The sequence below is a fragment of the Schistocerca piceifrons genome, chromosome 2, assembly GCF_021461385.2.
Source record: "Schistocerca piceifrons isolate TAMUIC-IGC-003096 chromosome 2, iqSchPice1.1, whole genome shotgun sequence".
Classification (NCBI taxonomy): Eukaryota; Metazoa; Arthropoda; class Insecta; order Orthoptera; family Acrididae; genus Schistocerca; species Schistocerca piceifrons.
In genome coordinates, this window is record NC_060139.1 from 439,502,909 (window position 1) to 439,518,961 (window position 16,053).

The window sequence follows — 16,053 nt, forward strand, 5'->3', positions numbered from 1 at the left end:
TAGCTGAGTGAAAGCTGCTAATTCTTGTGAATAAGCTGATATTGTTAACAAGAAACGACACTGAAGTATACAATTGGGAGGGCAATGTCAAAATATCCAGACTAGTGAATAGGGGTTGACAAGAGGTTCGCGAACTTACACCACTTACTGTTGGAACTGCCTGTTTCTGAGCCAAAAATATCCTTTTCGAATGGGAAGAGTTACCCCAAAATATTATACCATATGACATAAGCGAATGAATATAACCAAAGTAGACTAATTTTCGTGTCGAACGATCACTCACTTCAGATACCGTTCGAATAGTAAAAATGGCAGCATTAAGTCTTTGAACAAGATCCTGAACATGTGCTTTCCATGACAGTTCACTATCTACCTGAACACCGAGAAATTTGAGCTGTTCTGTTTCACTAATCATATGCCCATTCTGTGAAATTAAAACGTCAGGTTTTGTTGAATTGTGTGTTAGAAACTGTAAAAACTGAGCCTCCTGCGATTTAGCGTTAGTTTATTTTGTACAACCCGTGAATTTAGGTCATGAACTACACTATTTGAAACAGAGACAATGTTGCACACAACATCCTTTACTACCAAGCTAGAGTCATCAGCAAACAGAAATATTTTACAGTTACCCATAATACTAGAGGGCGTATCAATTATATACATAAAGGAACAGGAGTGGCCCCAACACTGATCCCTGGGGCATCGCCCCCCCCCCCCCCCCCCCCCCCCCCCCCCCCGTTGACAGTACCCCACTCAGACACCACATCACAGCCATTCTCAACATTGTGAATAATGACCTATTGTTAAAGCAACAGGTGAACCAATTGTGAGTTAATGGTCCAACTTCTGGAGCAATATTTTGTGATCAACACAATCAAATGCCTTAGTTAAACCAAAAACTACGCCTAGCTTTCGAAACCTTTCGTTTAAACCATCCAGTACCTCACAGAGAAAAGAGAATATAGCATTTTCAGTTGTTAAACGACTTCTAAAGCCGAACTGTACATTCGATAGCAAATCGTGTGATATAAAATGATCAATTATCCTCACATACACCGCCTTTTCAATAACTTTAGCACACACTGATGGCATAGAAATAGGTCTAAAATTGAACGTTATCACTATCTCCATTTTTATAAAGCGGCTTTACTACTGAGTACTTTAATCATTCAGGAAACTGACCATTCCTAAAGGAAAAATTACAAATATGGCTAAATAGAGGGCTAACATGTGCAGCACAGTACTTCAATATTCTGCTAGGCACACCATCATATCCATGAGAGTCCTTAGTCTTCAATGATATAATTATTATTATGAAGATGAAGGTCGTACTTGTAGCAACAGGCAACAAATGACTAAAACACAGTAGGCCTACAGAACGACAAATGGGATGTCAATCCTTTTGTACGTAGAGGCATATGTCTATGCTTCTTATGTGTGAATCTGTGTTTATATTATTTTGATATCAATGTGATGAGCTACATTTCTATTCAACGTCATACTGTGTTTCTTCACAAATGCATTGTAGCTTGCTACTGGATTCATGATTTTCATCCCTATTTGTGCTTATTTTTGAATTATTTTTAGAAACATCTAATCTTCTGATATTAAACAATTTCTAGAAGGTGAAAAAAATAATTCAATTATTTCGGAAACCACATAGGAAAGGGATACAAAACAAACATTGTGCTTACCACGCATCTGACGTTCTCCTTTCTTGCCGCTTGGAGCCCTAGTGACCATCCAGCTGCCTAAAGGTAACAATTTTTACAGCAGTAAGTGTCCCGGCTATTATGTTAGACTGTGGTGAAAATTGCTACCGCAGTTTTAGCGTCTGGAACGATCCCGAAAGTCGATACGCAGCCTCTGTCGTCATAGGCCAGAGACAATATATAGTCTATGACTATCGTATGCGATTGTATTGTAGGCTTTCTTGGCGTATTTCAGCCATGAACTCTTAACGGGTTATCAGCCGAGTGGCGTCGTGTACTTGTCGCAACGTTTCAGTGGACTGCGTATCAATCATCGCCTGAAGATGATGAATACGCAATCCATTGAAACCTTGCGACTAGAAGATGACGCCACTCGGTTGATAATCCGTGAAGATTTCATGTATGCCCATCGTTTTCGATACAACGCGTACACGTCATAATGACGTCAGTCGTGATTCCATCAACGTGGAGTAAGACTCCAGCGCCAGGCGTTTTACTGGCGTGATACACTCCGTGTATGGACATACTTTTATTTCTAGCTTTTTTAATTTTCTTTCAGGAGTATAATCCCAAGCGAAGATATTTTATAAGCCCCAATAAAATGACTGACATATTGAATGTGGCCTAAACTCGATACTGCGTTTTTACGGTAGGGTATATTCTGCGCTGATTTGCTTTCAGATTGTCCTTACTTTGTATTCAATGAAAAATCGTATGTATGCGATGAATAATATCAAGTTTAATACTATGTATCTTATAAAAAGTAATACGAAAAACAATTTTTTCATTAATAACTAGTAGTAACATTTTCCTGAGAAATAAAAAATGTTAAGTAACTCATATGTTCAGAATGTGACAGTTCCAATTATTTTTACATACGACAAATTTCTTTGGAGCGACTGCAACGATTCAGACAGAACTGAAGGTCATTCGTTCAGTCAGGCAATCACTTCGATGGGAGTGGCTGTGTTGGTACTAAATAGGAGGGCGCTGTTGTGCGGAAGTTCTGCAGTGTTGCACAATTTGACAGACAGTCGTTAAGTGGCGTCTGCTGTATAGCTTTGTGTGGAAGGCCTGTGTAGCGCATCGCATAGGTTAGTCACGTATTTGAGTTGTATGTTTCCATTGCCGTCGAAAATTTTTTTTGTATGTGAATACGTCTTAAAGAGGGAAAGCTTGCTAGTGTAACTGATATTGCTTTTTAACGTTGTGATGCAGCGTATTTCGTCGATGCTCAGAATTCTTAGAAAAGTGTAGCATCGTTCCGTCAAGTTGCTCTCCGGCATTCAACTAATAAGGTTCCGTAAAGCAGGGATATTTTCCTCGGCTTCTAGACAGATTATTCAAACTAAATCGTGTAATCCATAGTAGTATTGCGAAAAGACTTTTGAAAATGTAAGTCTATTCTAAAACAGTGTCAAAATCATCTAGTTACATACAAAGACAGCAGATTTGTTTGATAATGTTTTAAAAATTGCTGGAAAATAGTCCCTGGAGCGGGTTACTTTGCTCCACACAATGTAAGTATTAAGACAAGACAATCACTTGAGGCAATGTTACCGTCTTTGAAATTTATGCTGTAGGACCATAGTATCACCATTTATATAGTTTTTGGTGTTACAGACCAAAAATAAGAAATCCAGGGTAGTTCAGTTTTAAGATGTTAAAAGTAACAAGCGTGTACGAAATTCAGTGTTGTCATGCACTTTTTAAAGTTTCGTTAGGTATGTTGGCATGTCAAAATATCAGTAACTATAACAGCAAAAATTTCTCGTATTACTCACCGTTAACTCTACCACTGAGGAAATGGCTGTTTCGTTTAAACTTTTTAGAAGGTTTATTTCTTAAACTACATCCTCCCATTTATGAAAATGTAAGAGACATCCGTTTTTTCCCCACAAAACCCCAAATTGGCATTCGTAAGAAGAAGAAGAAGAAGAAGAACGCAACGGGAACGTAATATGTAAGAATATTGTCCACGCAACCTGCCACTGATGATGCCTTGCAGAAAATAAAGGCGAAACGCGCATGGCAGTAAAACTGTTTTATTCAGTTGCTGTCAGACGGTTCATAAGTAAAAATTATCGATATACAATGAAGTGAGTGTTATTTGCTCAGAACTCCATGATTATAAGCAAGTACTGCCTACATGTAAGGACGTACAGCCTTTTGCTATCTGGGACTTCTGTTTGGATTCTGTGTTCCATTAAATCAGTCCATGGGCACAAGAACATTTAACATGAAAGAAAAGATATTATTCAAAGTTTTGAGGTAGTTTGGAATTTGAATCTGAGCTCTTAGCTCATTGCTGCCCCAGAATCATTTCATATAACTTATTGGGCCTTGTTTTGGGGTGACTTCTAGTGACTAGGTAGACACAATATTCTGAATGAATGAACATTGTATAGCAAGCAGTTCTTCTTTTGAGCAAAGCTGTTAATCTTTCTCCATGGATTTGGTGGCAAGAACAACACAGTGTTAAATAACACACTTTGTTTATGGAAATAACAGTTTTACCCAGTATGTATGTATTCATGCATCTCTGGAGATTTGAATTTAGAGATTCATTTGACATAAAATTAAATAAACACAGTATTTGTTAAAAATGTTGTATTTCGATAGTTGCTATCTCTTCATGAAAATATTGCCATTTAGAAGAGTGCAGAGAATGAATGGGGACTGCCACTGATTAAATTATTCACATTTTTAATAGTGTGCCAAATAAATACATAATGTAGTAAAGCAGTTTCATTGTTTAATTAGATCATATAAATTTGTCTAAGAAAAAAAGACGAACTATTTTGCAGGAACAAAAGGTGGTGTTTCAGGCTTGACTCAAATGCCATACGTTCTAGTTAGAGGGAATCTCGCATCTTACGGACAGAGGCAGCCGTGGAGAGTCCTAGTGTCTGGATTAAAAGGTAACTATAGTAGTTATTTTTTAAAATCACAACTGTGCTTAAAATTTAAACTAAATTGTCATTTTTGAATATTTACATTTATCTGTAAATGTACTCTGTAAATTTTTGTCACTTATCATTTCTTGTACCTCTGGTAATGTTTCTTGATCTGAAAAATGCTGATTTACATTGTGGTTCAGAATCCACTTTAAAACATGTCTCCCCGTATAATTGACTGGATAAGCCAGTTAAAAGATCAGCGGAAGGCAAAGGCACACCACCTCCAGCAGGACAATGCACTGTGCTGTTCACAGCTTTATTTTTTTTACTCTTGTGAGATTGTTTGCAGTGTGACGGTACTGGTACTATGTGGAGATGGTGTAGTCATGTCCAGCCTTGCTGGTCTTAACAAAACACCGGCTGTGAGCAGCCAATGTGGCACTTAAACAAAAAAATGGGGGTGTGTAGGTGAGGATAGAGGCAGAATCTTGATGTGAAGACATGTGTTCTAGTTGAGATGTAAATACTCCTTTTTGTGGAAATAAGGCACTTGGAGTTCAGAATGTAAGAGATCTGGTCTGACAACTTGTTTCAGATACAGATTTAAGAAAGTAGTACCAGTGTAATACGTAGTTACGATTATCAACTCTGCGTGTCACTACAAATTTTAGCTGTCGTGCTCTGCAATGTATTCAATTACTGTTGACGCTACGCTGTTGCTGGCAGCTGCTGCAGTGCATAATGCAGTAATAGAAGGCTGATTGTTTGCTTTCTGTCAAGAGATGCTTGATGTACAATATTGAAAAAGTGAAGAAGGGGGGAAAAAACACGGTGTACAGGAGGAATAAATGTGGTATCTTTTAGCATGCGGACACAGGTGGGCAGTATTGCAGATGTACTGAAGTTCGTAAAATTTTTGGGTAAAAAGCCAAAGAATTGCTCAAGGTGGGTCAGTGTGGGATCTTGTTGCTCAAAATCTCTCTCTTCTCAGAGGACACCAAAGCACAGCAATCTTCAAGATTGCTAAGTGCAGATACCAAAGTGTCAATATTAAAATTGTGTTCTGGCTTTATCTGATTTGTTTCTATACCTAAATGCGAAGCAACCTTTAAGGCACATTTTTGAGCCCAACAAAGATGCTAGCCCCCCAGGGGGTCACAATTCTTTTGTGGATACGTGCATAGTGGGGGGCACCTCCAGCTGGTGTGGCCCTCCTTCGTTTCCGGGCTGCGTGCCTTCCTTTTCCACATCCTTCCCTCTCCCCCCTTCCCCCCTTCCCCCCCTCCCCACCCTCCCCCCCCCCCCCCCCCCCCCCCCCCCCCCCCCCCCCCCACCTCCACCTCTTCCCTTCCCTTTCTCCCCCTCTGGGAGTTTGTTTAGTGCATATGTCCAGAGACGGACACTCAAAACTGTAAAACAGTCTCTCTTCTTCGCTTTCTGTGCTGGCAAGTCTTTGTCCTTCTCTTTTCCTAACCTCTTCTCTTTACCATTTTCTCCGCTGCAGCGTTTGAGACCTCTCTTCTTTCCTTTCCATTTCTTTGTTACTCCCTTTCCTTTTCTTTCCTCTTTGTGCGTGTCTGAAGGCTGACCCATGCATTCCCACACATAGCCAGTGACGGGGTAACGCGTAATTCCCCACCCCAGGTAGACAGGTAGGGCACATACGTACCCCCTGGCAATGGCCAGGCGCAGGGAGGGGTGATTACCCGAGCTGATACCTTCCGAAACTGCCGATTGGTCCCTCCGTCCGTTTCTCGGGAGGTGTGGTCTGAGGGTGACAGAACAATCACCTAAGGCAGGAGTGCCCTCAGAGAAGGCCCCCACAAGGAAGGAGCGCGCCACCGGAGATGCTGGTAATCATGGGGGATACTTCCGCAATGGTTTCCTCATCATCTACTATGTCTGCTTACAAGCGAAAGTTAAATGAGCCTCAGCCATGGACAATTCTTCCATCAGTGCCACAGTTCCTTGTTGTTTCTTGGTCGGATGAAGGTCAAGACTTCTCCACAGTCAACCCTTTCATTATTCAGAAAGGTGTCGACGCAATTGCAGGTCCTGTAAAGTCTTGTTCCCAATTACGAAATGGCTTCTTGTTGTTAGAAACAGTCAGTGCCCTCCAGGCACAAAAATTGCTGTGTACTTCACTGCCACACACCTTCCCTGTCCGGGTGGAAGCGCACCACACTTTAAATTCATCACGTGGGGTCGTTTATACACGCTCCCTCGACAGATTGTCCAACGAGGAAACCTGTCAGACCAGGGCATAATGGCTGTTCGTTGAGTCATGAAAAGGGTTGACGAGGACATGGTTCCAACCCATACTGTCTTCTTGACATTTGACAGAGTTCAACTTCCTTCGAACATAAAAGCGGTCTATGAGATAATTTCTGTTCGCCCTTACATCGCAAACCCTGCGCACTGCTATCAGTGTCAGCGGTTCAATCACACCAGCCAGTCATGTTCCAATCCGGCCAAATGCGTTAGGTGTGGCAAGGATGCCCATGAGGGTGCTTGTCCACCTCCATCCCCTTGTTGCATCAACTGTAGGGTGACTACGCTGCTTCCTCCAGAGATTGCCCCATATTTAAAGACGAATGCCTCATTCAGGAAATCATAGTGAAGGAAAAGGTGTCAGCCTTTGCTGCTCGAAAGTTATTCGCCAGTCAAGAGCCGACTGTGCCTCACGCAGGTAAATACAGCACTGTCCTTGCCTCTCCTCGGCCTACAAAGGAGGCAGCCACGCAGACTTGTGATCTTACCTTTAGTGCCACGGTCGTCAGATCGGCCAGCGCAAAGATCGCCCATTCAACCTCCCTACTCCCACCTGCTCACTCTATGGCTCACCCTTCATCGGGTTCTGCTAAATCCCGAGCCCCAAGATCAGACACCCGGACTTCCAAAAAAGAGCCTACTTGCGAAGATTTTTTACGTTCCCCAACTTCCTGTTTCCAAGAAGGCTCATAAGAAACTCAGTTCCTTTCCTTCTCCGCCATGGCGTGTCTCATCTACAGCACCACCTCGTAACTGCCCTCGGCTGTCTTCTGTGTCGCCAAAGCGCACTGCAGGCGGCCGCTCAACCGGCTGATCACTGGTGGCAGGAGCTGCTCCTGAACAACCTATGGATCAGGATCTTCTGCCTTCGGCTGAATGCCGTTCCACGCTGTCGGCCGCCGGCTCTGAGCGTTGTTGAGTTGAGGGCAACCTTGGTCACATTCTTCCCTTTTCTGTCCTTCTTATGTCCATTATCCACTGGAATATCCATGGCATTAGAGCCAATCGGGATGAATTGTCGATTCTCTTACGATCATACTCGCCGGTCATTTTCTGTCTTCAGGAAGCAAAGCTGCGTCCCCACAATCGCTTTGTTTTCCCCCATTTTCAGTCAGTCCGATTTGATCTCCCCTCTGTTGAAGGCACTCCAGCACATGGAGGACTCGTGATTCTTCTCCATGATACTCTCCATTATCACCCAATCCCCGTAAACAGTTCCTTCCAAGCTGTCGCTATCTGTCTTTCCCTTTCTGGATACACCTTCTCTCTTTGTACTGTATACATTCCATCGTCCACACCAATGGCAAGAGCTGATCTCCTTCATCTTCTTGGTCAGCTTCCGTCCCGCCCCTCCCCCGCCCCCGTTTGCTGGTTGGGGACTTCAATGCCCACCACCCGCTTTGGGGATCTCCTTGTACGCGCGGCTCACTATTGATAGAAGTTTTCCACCAAGCAGATCTTGTTTGCCTCAACACAGGGTACACTACGTTTTTGTCTGCCTCCACGACAAATTTCTTTCATTTGGAACTTTTGGTCGGTACTGTTCCGCTAGCTCGGCGCTTCGAATGGTTCACTCTTGCTGATACACACTCAAGTGACCACTTTCCGTGTGTCCTTAGATTGCAACCACAACTGCAATATATGCGCCCGAGACGCTGGAAGTTTGCCCAAGCCGATTGGACACTTTTTTTGTCCATAGCAACATTCGATGACCGTAACTTTCCTAGCGTCGACAATGAGGTCACTCATATTGCAGAAGTTATTCTTACAGCTGCGGAACTTTCAATACCTCGCACCTCTGATTTGCCCTGGCGCCCCCCAGTTCCTTGATGGGATGAGGCATGCCGTGACGCATTACATGAGCAGCGACGTACTCTTCGCGTTTTCCGCCACCATCTTACTTTGGCCAACTGTATCTGCTATAAGCAGTTCCGTGCGCGATGCCGTTGAGTCATCTGCGATAGGAAGAAGGCAAGCTGGGGCTTCTTTACTAGCTCATTGAACACCTTCACTCCCTCCTTGGAAGTTTGGAGTCGGATTCGATAGTTATCTGGCGCACTAATTTCTCCTGGACCCCCCGTTGCAATTTCTAGCTCATTGGATCAACACTTTGCTGAGATTTCAAGCTCTTCAAATTACCCGCCAACTTTTCTCCCAAAGAAATGTGTAGCGGAAGTGCGACCTCTTGCTTTCTCCTCTGAAAATCGCGAAAGCTATAATACTATTTTCTCCGCGCGGGAACTCCAACACGCACTCTCTTCTTCTCGCTCTTCCGCCCCAGGACCGGATGGTACCCACATCCAAATGTTGCTGCATTTATCATTACCTGTGTTACCTCCTTCGCCTTTATAATGGAATTTGGACCGAGAGTACCTTTCCCAGAAGATGGCAGGAAGCTGTCGTCATTCCTGTTCTGAAACCTGGAAAGGACAAACATCTCCCCTCTAGCTATTGCCCCATTTCTCTCATGAGTAGTGTATGTAAGGTTTTGAAGTGTATGGTGAATTGCCGTTTAGCCTGGTGGCTGGAGTGCTGGAGTCCCGAAGCCTTTTACCACCTACCCAATGCGGTTTTCGAAAGCATCGATCTGCAGTTGACCATCTTGTTGCTCTCTCCACTTATATCATGAACAATTCTCTCAGGAAATGCCAAACAGTAGCAATATTTTTTGATCTCGAGAGAGCATGCGATACCTGTTGGAGGACAGGCTTCCTCCGCACACTGTTCTCTTGGGGTTTTCGAGGTCGGCTGCCCCTTTTTCTTTGTGAGTTTATAGCAGAGCGCACATTTAAAGTGCGGGTGAACACTACTTTCTCCCAAGAAAACGGGGTACCCCAGGGCTCCATGGTAAGTGTTTTACTGTTTGCCATTGCCATAACTCCAATTATGGATTGTCTCCTTCCTGATGTCTTGGGCTCCCTCTTTGTGGATTATTTTGCGATCTTCTACAGCTGTCAACGGACCAGTCTTCTTGAACGATGTCTTGTCTCTCTAGAAGTAGCAGGGGGGAATGATAGAAATATTAAATGAGCAGCATCCAAAAAATTAAATTCACATTGGAGATGGAGCAATTAACTGTCTTTAGTTTCATACTAAGAAGTGAGGTAGGAAAGCACACTTTTGAAGTTGTGCCTGCCCAGGTAGTATTATAGGGGGTGACTCGCACCATCCAGCCTAAGGGTGCAAGGTGCCAAACATGTGTTTACTGAAATGAAAAAAAAGTTCATGGACACAGGTGGTCAAAGTAAAAAGTTTAAAATTAAAAAGAAGTTTGTCACTTTTAGATATAAAATGTGTGTTGGAGAGAATTGCTAAATTCGTTCTAATGTCGGTTCTCATCCCAAACCACAAAACGTTTAGCGCATGTTGATCATTTTAACGCAAGTAATATTAAATTTAGTAGTTTGGAATGTGAGCATGACTGTAATTAACAACCAGCGAGTGGTTTTCTCGCTATTAGGTACAGACCGGAGCCACTTGTTGCAGCAGCTGGTACAGTAATTGAGCATAATGCTGTGAGAGCTGCCATTCTGATGGGGAAGAGCTATTGGAGCTAGTAACAAGATTATTAGCTGTACTTGCCCTGGAAGCCACCTAAGATGGTGCAGAGGTTGCAGAAAATCTGAAATTGAAATTTAGTTTGTGAAGAAGTCAGTCAGCATTAGAGTTTGGTGTGGAACACATTATGTGTGTCTTACATTGAGCTTGTAGTGGTGCCATGACTTAATGTGCTACTAAACTGGGCGAGTTTGAAGGTGAACTTTGGAACTGTGCAACATCACAAATGATGATTATGATATATGTAGCTGGAGTGATGAGTGTAGGTGAAGGAATGAGAGTTCCATAAAAATTGTGCAGTTGAAGATGATTACATCCACAAATGGATTACAGTTGATGGAAACTTGTTTTTTTATTAAAGGCAATCACACCATAATCCACCAACCAACCTAAGTGCAAAAGCAATTAGTTTTCAGCTGACAAGTGCTGCATCTGCAGTGGACAAGCAGTGACAGTATGAGAGGTATGTCTGTCACAGACCATACAATGCTAACCTACAGTTTAGTGCAGGTACTTACTTTATCCAAACTGCACCTTCTTTCACAAGATACCTGCCAGAGCAGTTTTATTGTTGCATCAGTGCAGCTTATTGGTAAAATGGTAGGACAGAGATGTTCAACCATAGAGCTTACACTCAAACTTACCTCTTCTGTAATAGTGCTAGCAGCAGAAGCTGCAATCCTTGTCTCTTATGATCGTCACTGAATGAAACGTGGTGGATGTGTGAAAAGGTGGTCACCATTAAATATTGCAGACAAGCACTTCAGCAAACACAAATGATCTTGATTGAGGTAAGACATTTATAGTCACTCTGAGCCCAGACTCACTACGGAATTAATAAATATGAAGAATGGTTCTGGGAAAGATTTGCCATGACTATTGGGTCCCATACCATCACCTCAAATGCAGGATATACTATGCAGCATTTATGAGCACCAGTCATTGTCAAGTATCCCAGATATCAGGGTGTCATTGAATTTGCCACCTCCTCTCCCCACCCCCACCCCCCCCCCCCCCCCTTCCATGGCAGTGTGTGTGTATCCATCCTTCAATCCTCAACCCTCAGTATCATACAATCATACAATGAGTAGTCTAACAAATCTAGCACTGCTCAATGCTTCGGTGTAATGCCACAAAACGGCACTGTTTCTGTCTGTTTCCATAACTATTTTCTACATTAATGCTGAGAACACAAACATAATATTATTGCTAACTAAATTGCATCTGGAATGAGGGTGGATTCCCCACCCCACAATGGAATGAAAGCTTAGTTATCCCAGTTTAAAAGTGGGAAAGAACCAGCACATTGTGGATGGCTGTAACCTCATTTGTAAAAAAAATTCTTTATGCAAGTGGTGCAGATGAATCGTGAACCCACAACAGATTTGAACTATATAGACTAAGGGATTTGTATTTAGATTTTAGGCTAGTTTTCAGGAAGACTGATCTACCAGCAGTCACTTAATTTGCTTGCATTCTGCTCTGAAAATGGTTCAGCTTCTGTCTACGCTTTATATGTGTGCGACGTTAGATTGTTATCTCTAATTTAGTCTCAGTTCTGCATTCAAACAGGTGTTTTCCACAGTCTTCACCACACACAGAAAACAGCCTAAAAGATTCTGTTCTTCGTGTAGATCTTTTGATAACAGCAATTATAAATTTTTTATAACATTTAAGGCCTGCAAAAGCTTACCCTTCGGACTGGCACCCCCCATTGGTGCTACACCTTATAGGTAAAGTTCCTTAATGGGAGCTTAAATTTGCTACAAGTTCCTTATTATGAATCTTGTATCTATATTCACTTAAAGGAAGTGAGGATTCCTCCTCCCCTGTAGGGATTTGGTGGTGCTAGCTACTGCTTTAACAATGATGTTCACATACATACCCTCAAAGAGCAAATTAATGATCATATTATCTTCCCACATAAGAGCACTATCTCCACAAAAATTTCCCTTGGTCTGATGTTGCAATGTCTGTACATGTCCAGTTCCTCAGAACTACATGTGACCTTTCTGAACTGTCTCACTAAGATCCTCATGGATGTTTATTTTCCACAAATTCATCTAGATGCATTATTCAAAACCAAAAGCCGTGATAGGACCATCTATTTTACAACAATGGTTTTATTTAGTGGTAAAATAATTTGAATTAGAAGATTATCTACAATGGTGCACCATGCATTACTGATTGAACTGGCTATGCCTTCACACATGTAAATGACAGTGAAAAACTGTCCCTGTCACAGGAATATAGTGTCCTTAGTGTAAAACTAGTACTCATTATGTGTGCTCTTTATGATGTCTGCACTTTTCCAGTTTTCAGTGCACCATGAATAGTTTCCAAGCCATAACTCAACTTCTATCTCTGATATCTACTACTACCACTGCCACTAAAACTACAACTACTACTACTATCACCACCACCACCACCACCACCACCACCACCACTGTCCACTGAAGACCTTGCTGAGCTCCAAAATACTGGAACTTGGATCACATTTCTCTGGATCCCTAATCATGTGGAGTCTCGGGAAATAAGTTCTCAGGTCATTTGGCCAATGAAGCTACCAAAAAGGATGCCTTGGTATTAAATACTGGATCCTAGAGGCAGGTTACCCACATAGTACATGCTACAGGCAATGTGCTGATAGGGTCACTACAGCTGCACTGCCCAAATTTTCAGTGAAAAAATTGATTACCAGTTTTGAATTGAAGCACAATAATACTGTGCAGTATACTTTTACTGAATGATAATTCCATGTGAGATTATATGTGCACGATAATAGTCAGAAAGCGAAACAGTCTGATAAGCAGAATACTCAAGAGTCTGATGGCTATCCATTTGAATGAAAGTTAATAATATTCGAATGCTGTTTTTTACTGTACTTTCACCAATTATAATTTCAGCCCCATTTGCCTTCGTGGTATCACATTCTGCTCCATTACTATTGAAGGAGAATTTTACTGGCAGGTCTGCAGTATTTGTTTCAAAAACAACCATTCCACAGCAGCATTTTGTTTTTTGTTATAATAAAGTAAAATAAATCAAAATTTAGGTGTGGATGGCCTACGTACTAAACAAATCCCTTATGGTATGTTTGCCTGCCATTTTGAGCATGTTTTATTGTTTAACCCATTCAGATATTGCAATGGGGTAATTTTCTCCCACATGTGCCACAGTGTTAATTTTCCAGCATGAAGCAACATCTGTACTTATCAGCCAGAACGTAATGACCACTATCGATGTAAACCCGTCCAGGCGATAGCAGCATCACCTGGTGAGGAATGATTGCTAGCCAGACGCACCCACAGTGCATATAGTAAGAGCAATTGTGCTATCCATTAGTAGAATGAGGAAGGCAAACAGTCTATCAGACTTTGACTGAGGGCCGATTGTGATAGCTCAAAGGCTCAGCACAAGCATTTCGGGAACTGCATGACGTGTTTAAGAAGTGCTGTGGTGTCATCAACATGTGGTGAACCACATGCAGATGTCATGGGTTTGGGCAGCTACCCCTCATCTACATCTACATCTACATTTATACTCCTCAAGCCACCCAACGGTGTGTGGCGGAATGCACTTTACGTGCCACTGTCATTACCTCCCTTTTCTGTTTGAGTCGCGTATGGTTCGCAGGAAGAACGACTGTCTCAAAGCCTCCGTGCGCGCTCTAATCTCTCTAATTTTACATTCGTGATCTCCTCGAGAGGTATAAGTAGGGGGAAGCAATATATTCGATACCTCATCCAGAAACGCACCCTCTCGAAACCTGGCGAGTAAGCTACACCGCGATGCAGAGCGCCTCTCTTGCAGAGTCTGCCACTTGAGTTTGCTAAACATCTCCGTAACGCTATCACGGTTGCTAAATAACCCTGTGATGAAACGCGCCACTCTTCTTTGGAGCTTCTCTATCTCCTCTGTCAACCCGATCTGGTACGGATCCCACACTGATGAGCAATACTCAAGCATAGGTCGTACGAGTGTTTTATAAGCCACCTCCTTTGTTGATGGACTACATTTTCTAAGGACTCTCCCAATGAATCTCAACCTGGTACCCGCCTTACCAACAATTAATTTTATATGATCATTCCACTTCAAATTGTTCCGCACACATACTCCCAGATATTTTACGTAAGTAACTGCTACCAGTGTTTGTTCCGCTATCATATAATCATACAATAAAGGATCCTTCTTTCTATTTATTCGCAATACATTACATTTGTCTATGTCTCATTATAGATGTTGGCAGTGCTTTTTTCTAAAAAAAAAGTTTGAGGGTACTCAGACATTAGATATAATGCAGCAAAAATTACTTGTAACTGAAGCATGGGATACCACGCATCTGCTATTAGCCATGACGTCATCAACATGTTGAACTACAAAAAGATGGTATCAGACTTTTCAGTTGACTTTATAGCTCAAATGAAGCAGGTGATACCGGGAAACACCCAGACATACAAGAGAATGTGGTATCGAACACTTCAGATTACATCATCTTAAATGAAGCATGCAATTCCCATCAACCACTGAACAATAAAAGAAAATGGTATTGTACACTTCGATTGACCTATAATACACCTCAAATGAAACGGGTGAGTCCAGTCAAGCCTCCGACATACAGAACAATACAAGGAAATATTACCGAACACACATTTCAACCTATAAAACACCACTAAAAGACATGATACAACAAAAACCATCCACACCTATCATGGACATCAATAGAAACTACACTACAAAAATCTTTTGTAACCTTGTTTGGCTCCCGAAATGGCATAGATGATGGGTGGTATCCCGATCTTCAACTGACCCATTTTTTAATACAGCTGAAAACTTATTTAACTATAAAACTACAGTGTAACTTACATTAATAGCATTACAACAGTTTCCAAACTGACTTGAGTTCATGGCTGCTGTAGTCTTTGCGCCTTCTTACTTTAATCTTGGTATCAGTAGCAAGATGTCTTCCTTTCGTGAATCAAGGGTGTACATAGTCCATGGGCTGGAACATCATCAGTGGAGGACCAACCAACTTTACGAACATCAGATTGCTGACTGTGGAAAGATGAAATTAAACTCTTGTTGGCAAAACGATCATATTCATTTGGGAAAACCCATGTTCACATTCACTCATTGATATGGGAACACATTTCAGTACATTCTGAAGAGGAAGGAGGGATACTGGCTGCCAGCAATTCAGTTGTCGAGAACAGTTGCTGCAGCTTCGAAATGCTTGAAACAGTCAATGACATCGCTTTTCCCACCAAAAACTTCACTGGTATCATTCGTATTGCAATTACCAACACGAAAAAATGAAATAAAAAAATTTACGTCCTTGAAATAAATCTTTGGTACTCTTCCAAGTTCTCAACATTGTAAAAAAATTACTTTGTCGACGAAAAAGTTTAGGGGTACGCATCCCCCAGCGTTCCCCCAGAAAAACAGTACTGGATGTTGGATGCTGTAGGATAGACAGACTGATAAAATAGGAAAGACTGCGAACGGTGACGGAACTAACATCTGACTTTAATGCAGAGTAAAAGTGTGTTTGAACAAACAGTGCACTGTATGTTCCTAATGATGCGCCTCTGCAGCTGACGACCCATGCATGT

General features: G+C 42.1%; 1 long non-coding RNA gene across 4 annotated transcripts in view; it reads left to right on the top strand.

Moving 5' to 3' along the window:
- The first annotated feature begins 2,625 nt into the window (after nt 1-2,625).
- The window catches only part of LOC124776979, a 55,510-nt gene continuing 42,082 nt past the window's right edge, over nt 2,626-16,053 (top strand). For 2 of the 4 annotated variants that reach the window (XR_007015671.1, XR_007015672.1), the window contains exons 1-2: nt 2,626-2,806; nt 4,520-4,633. This is a non-coding gene — a long non-coding RNA (uncharacterized LOC124776979). Of the gene's footprint in view, nt 2,807-2,837; nt 3,233-4,519; nt 4,634-16,053 lie in introns of those variants that run through there. The other 2 variants (XR_007015674.1, XR_007015673.1) reach the window with 2 other exon arrangements.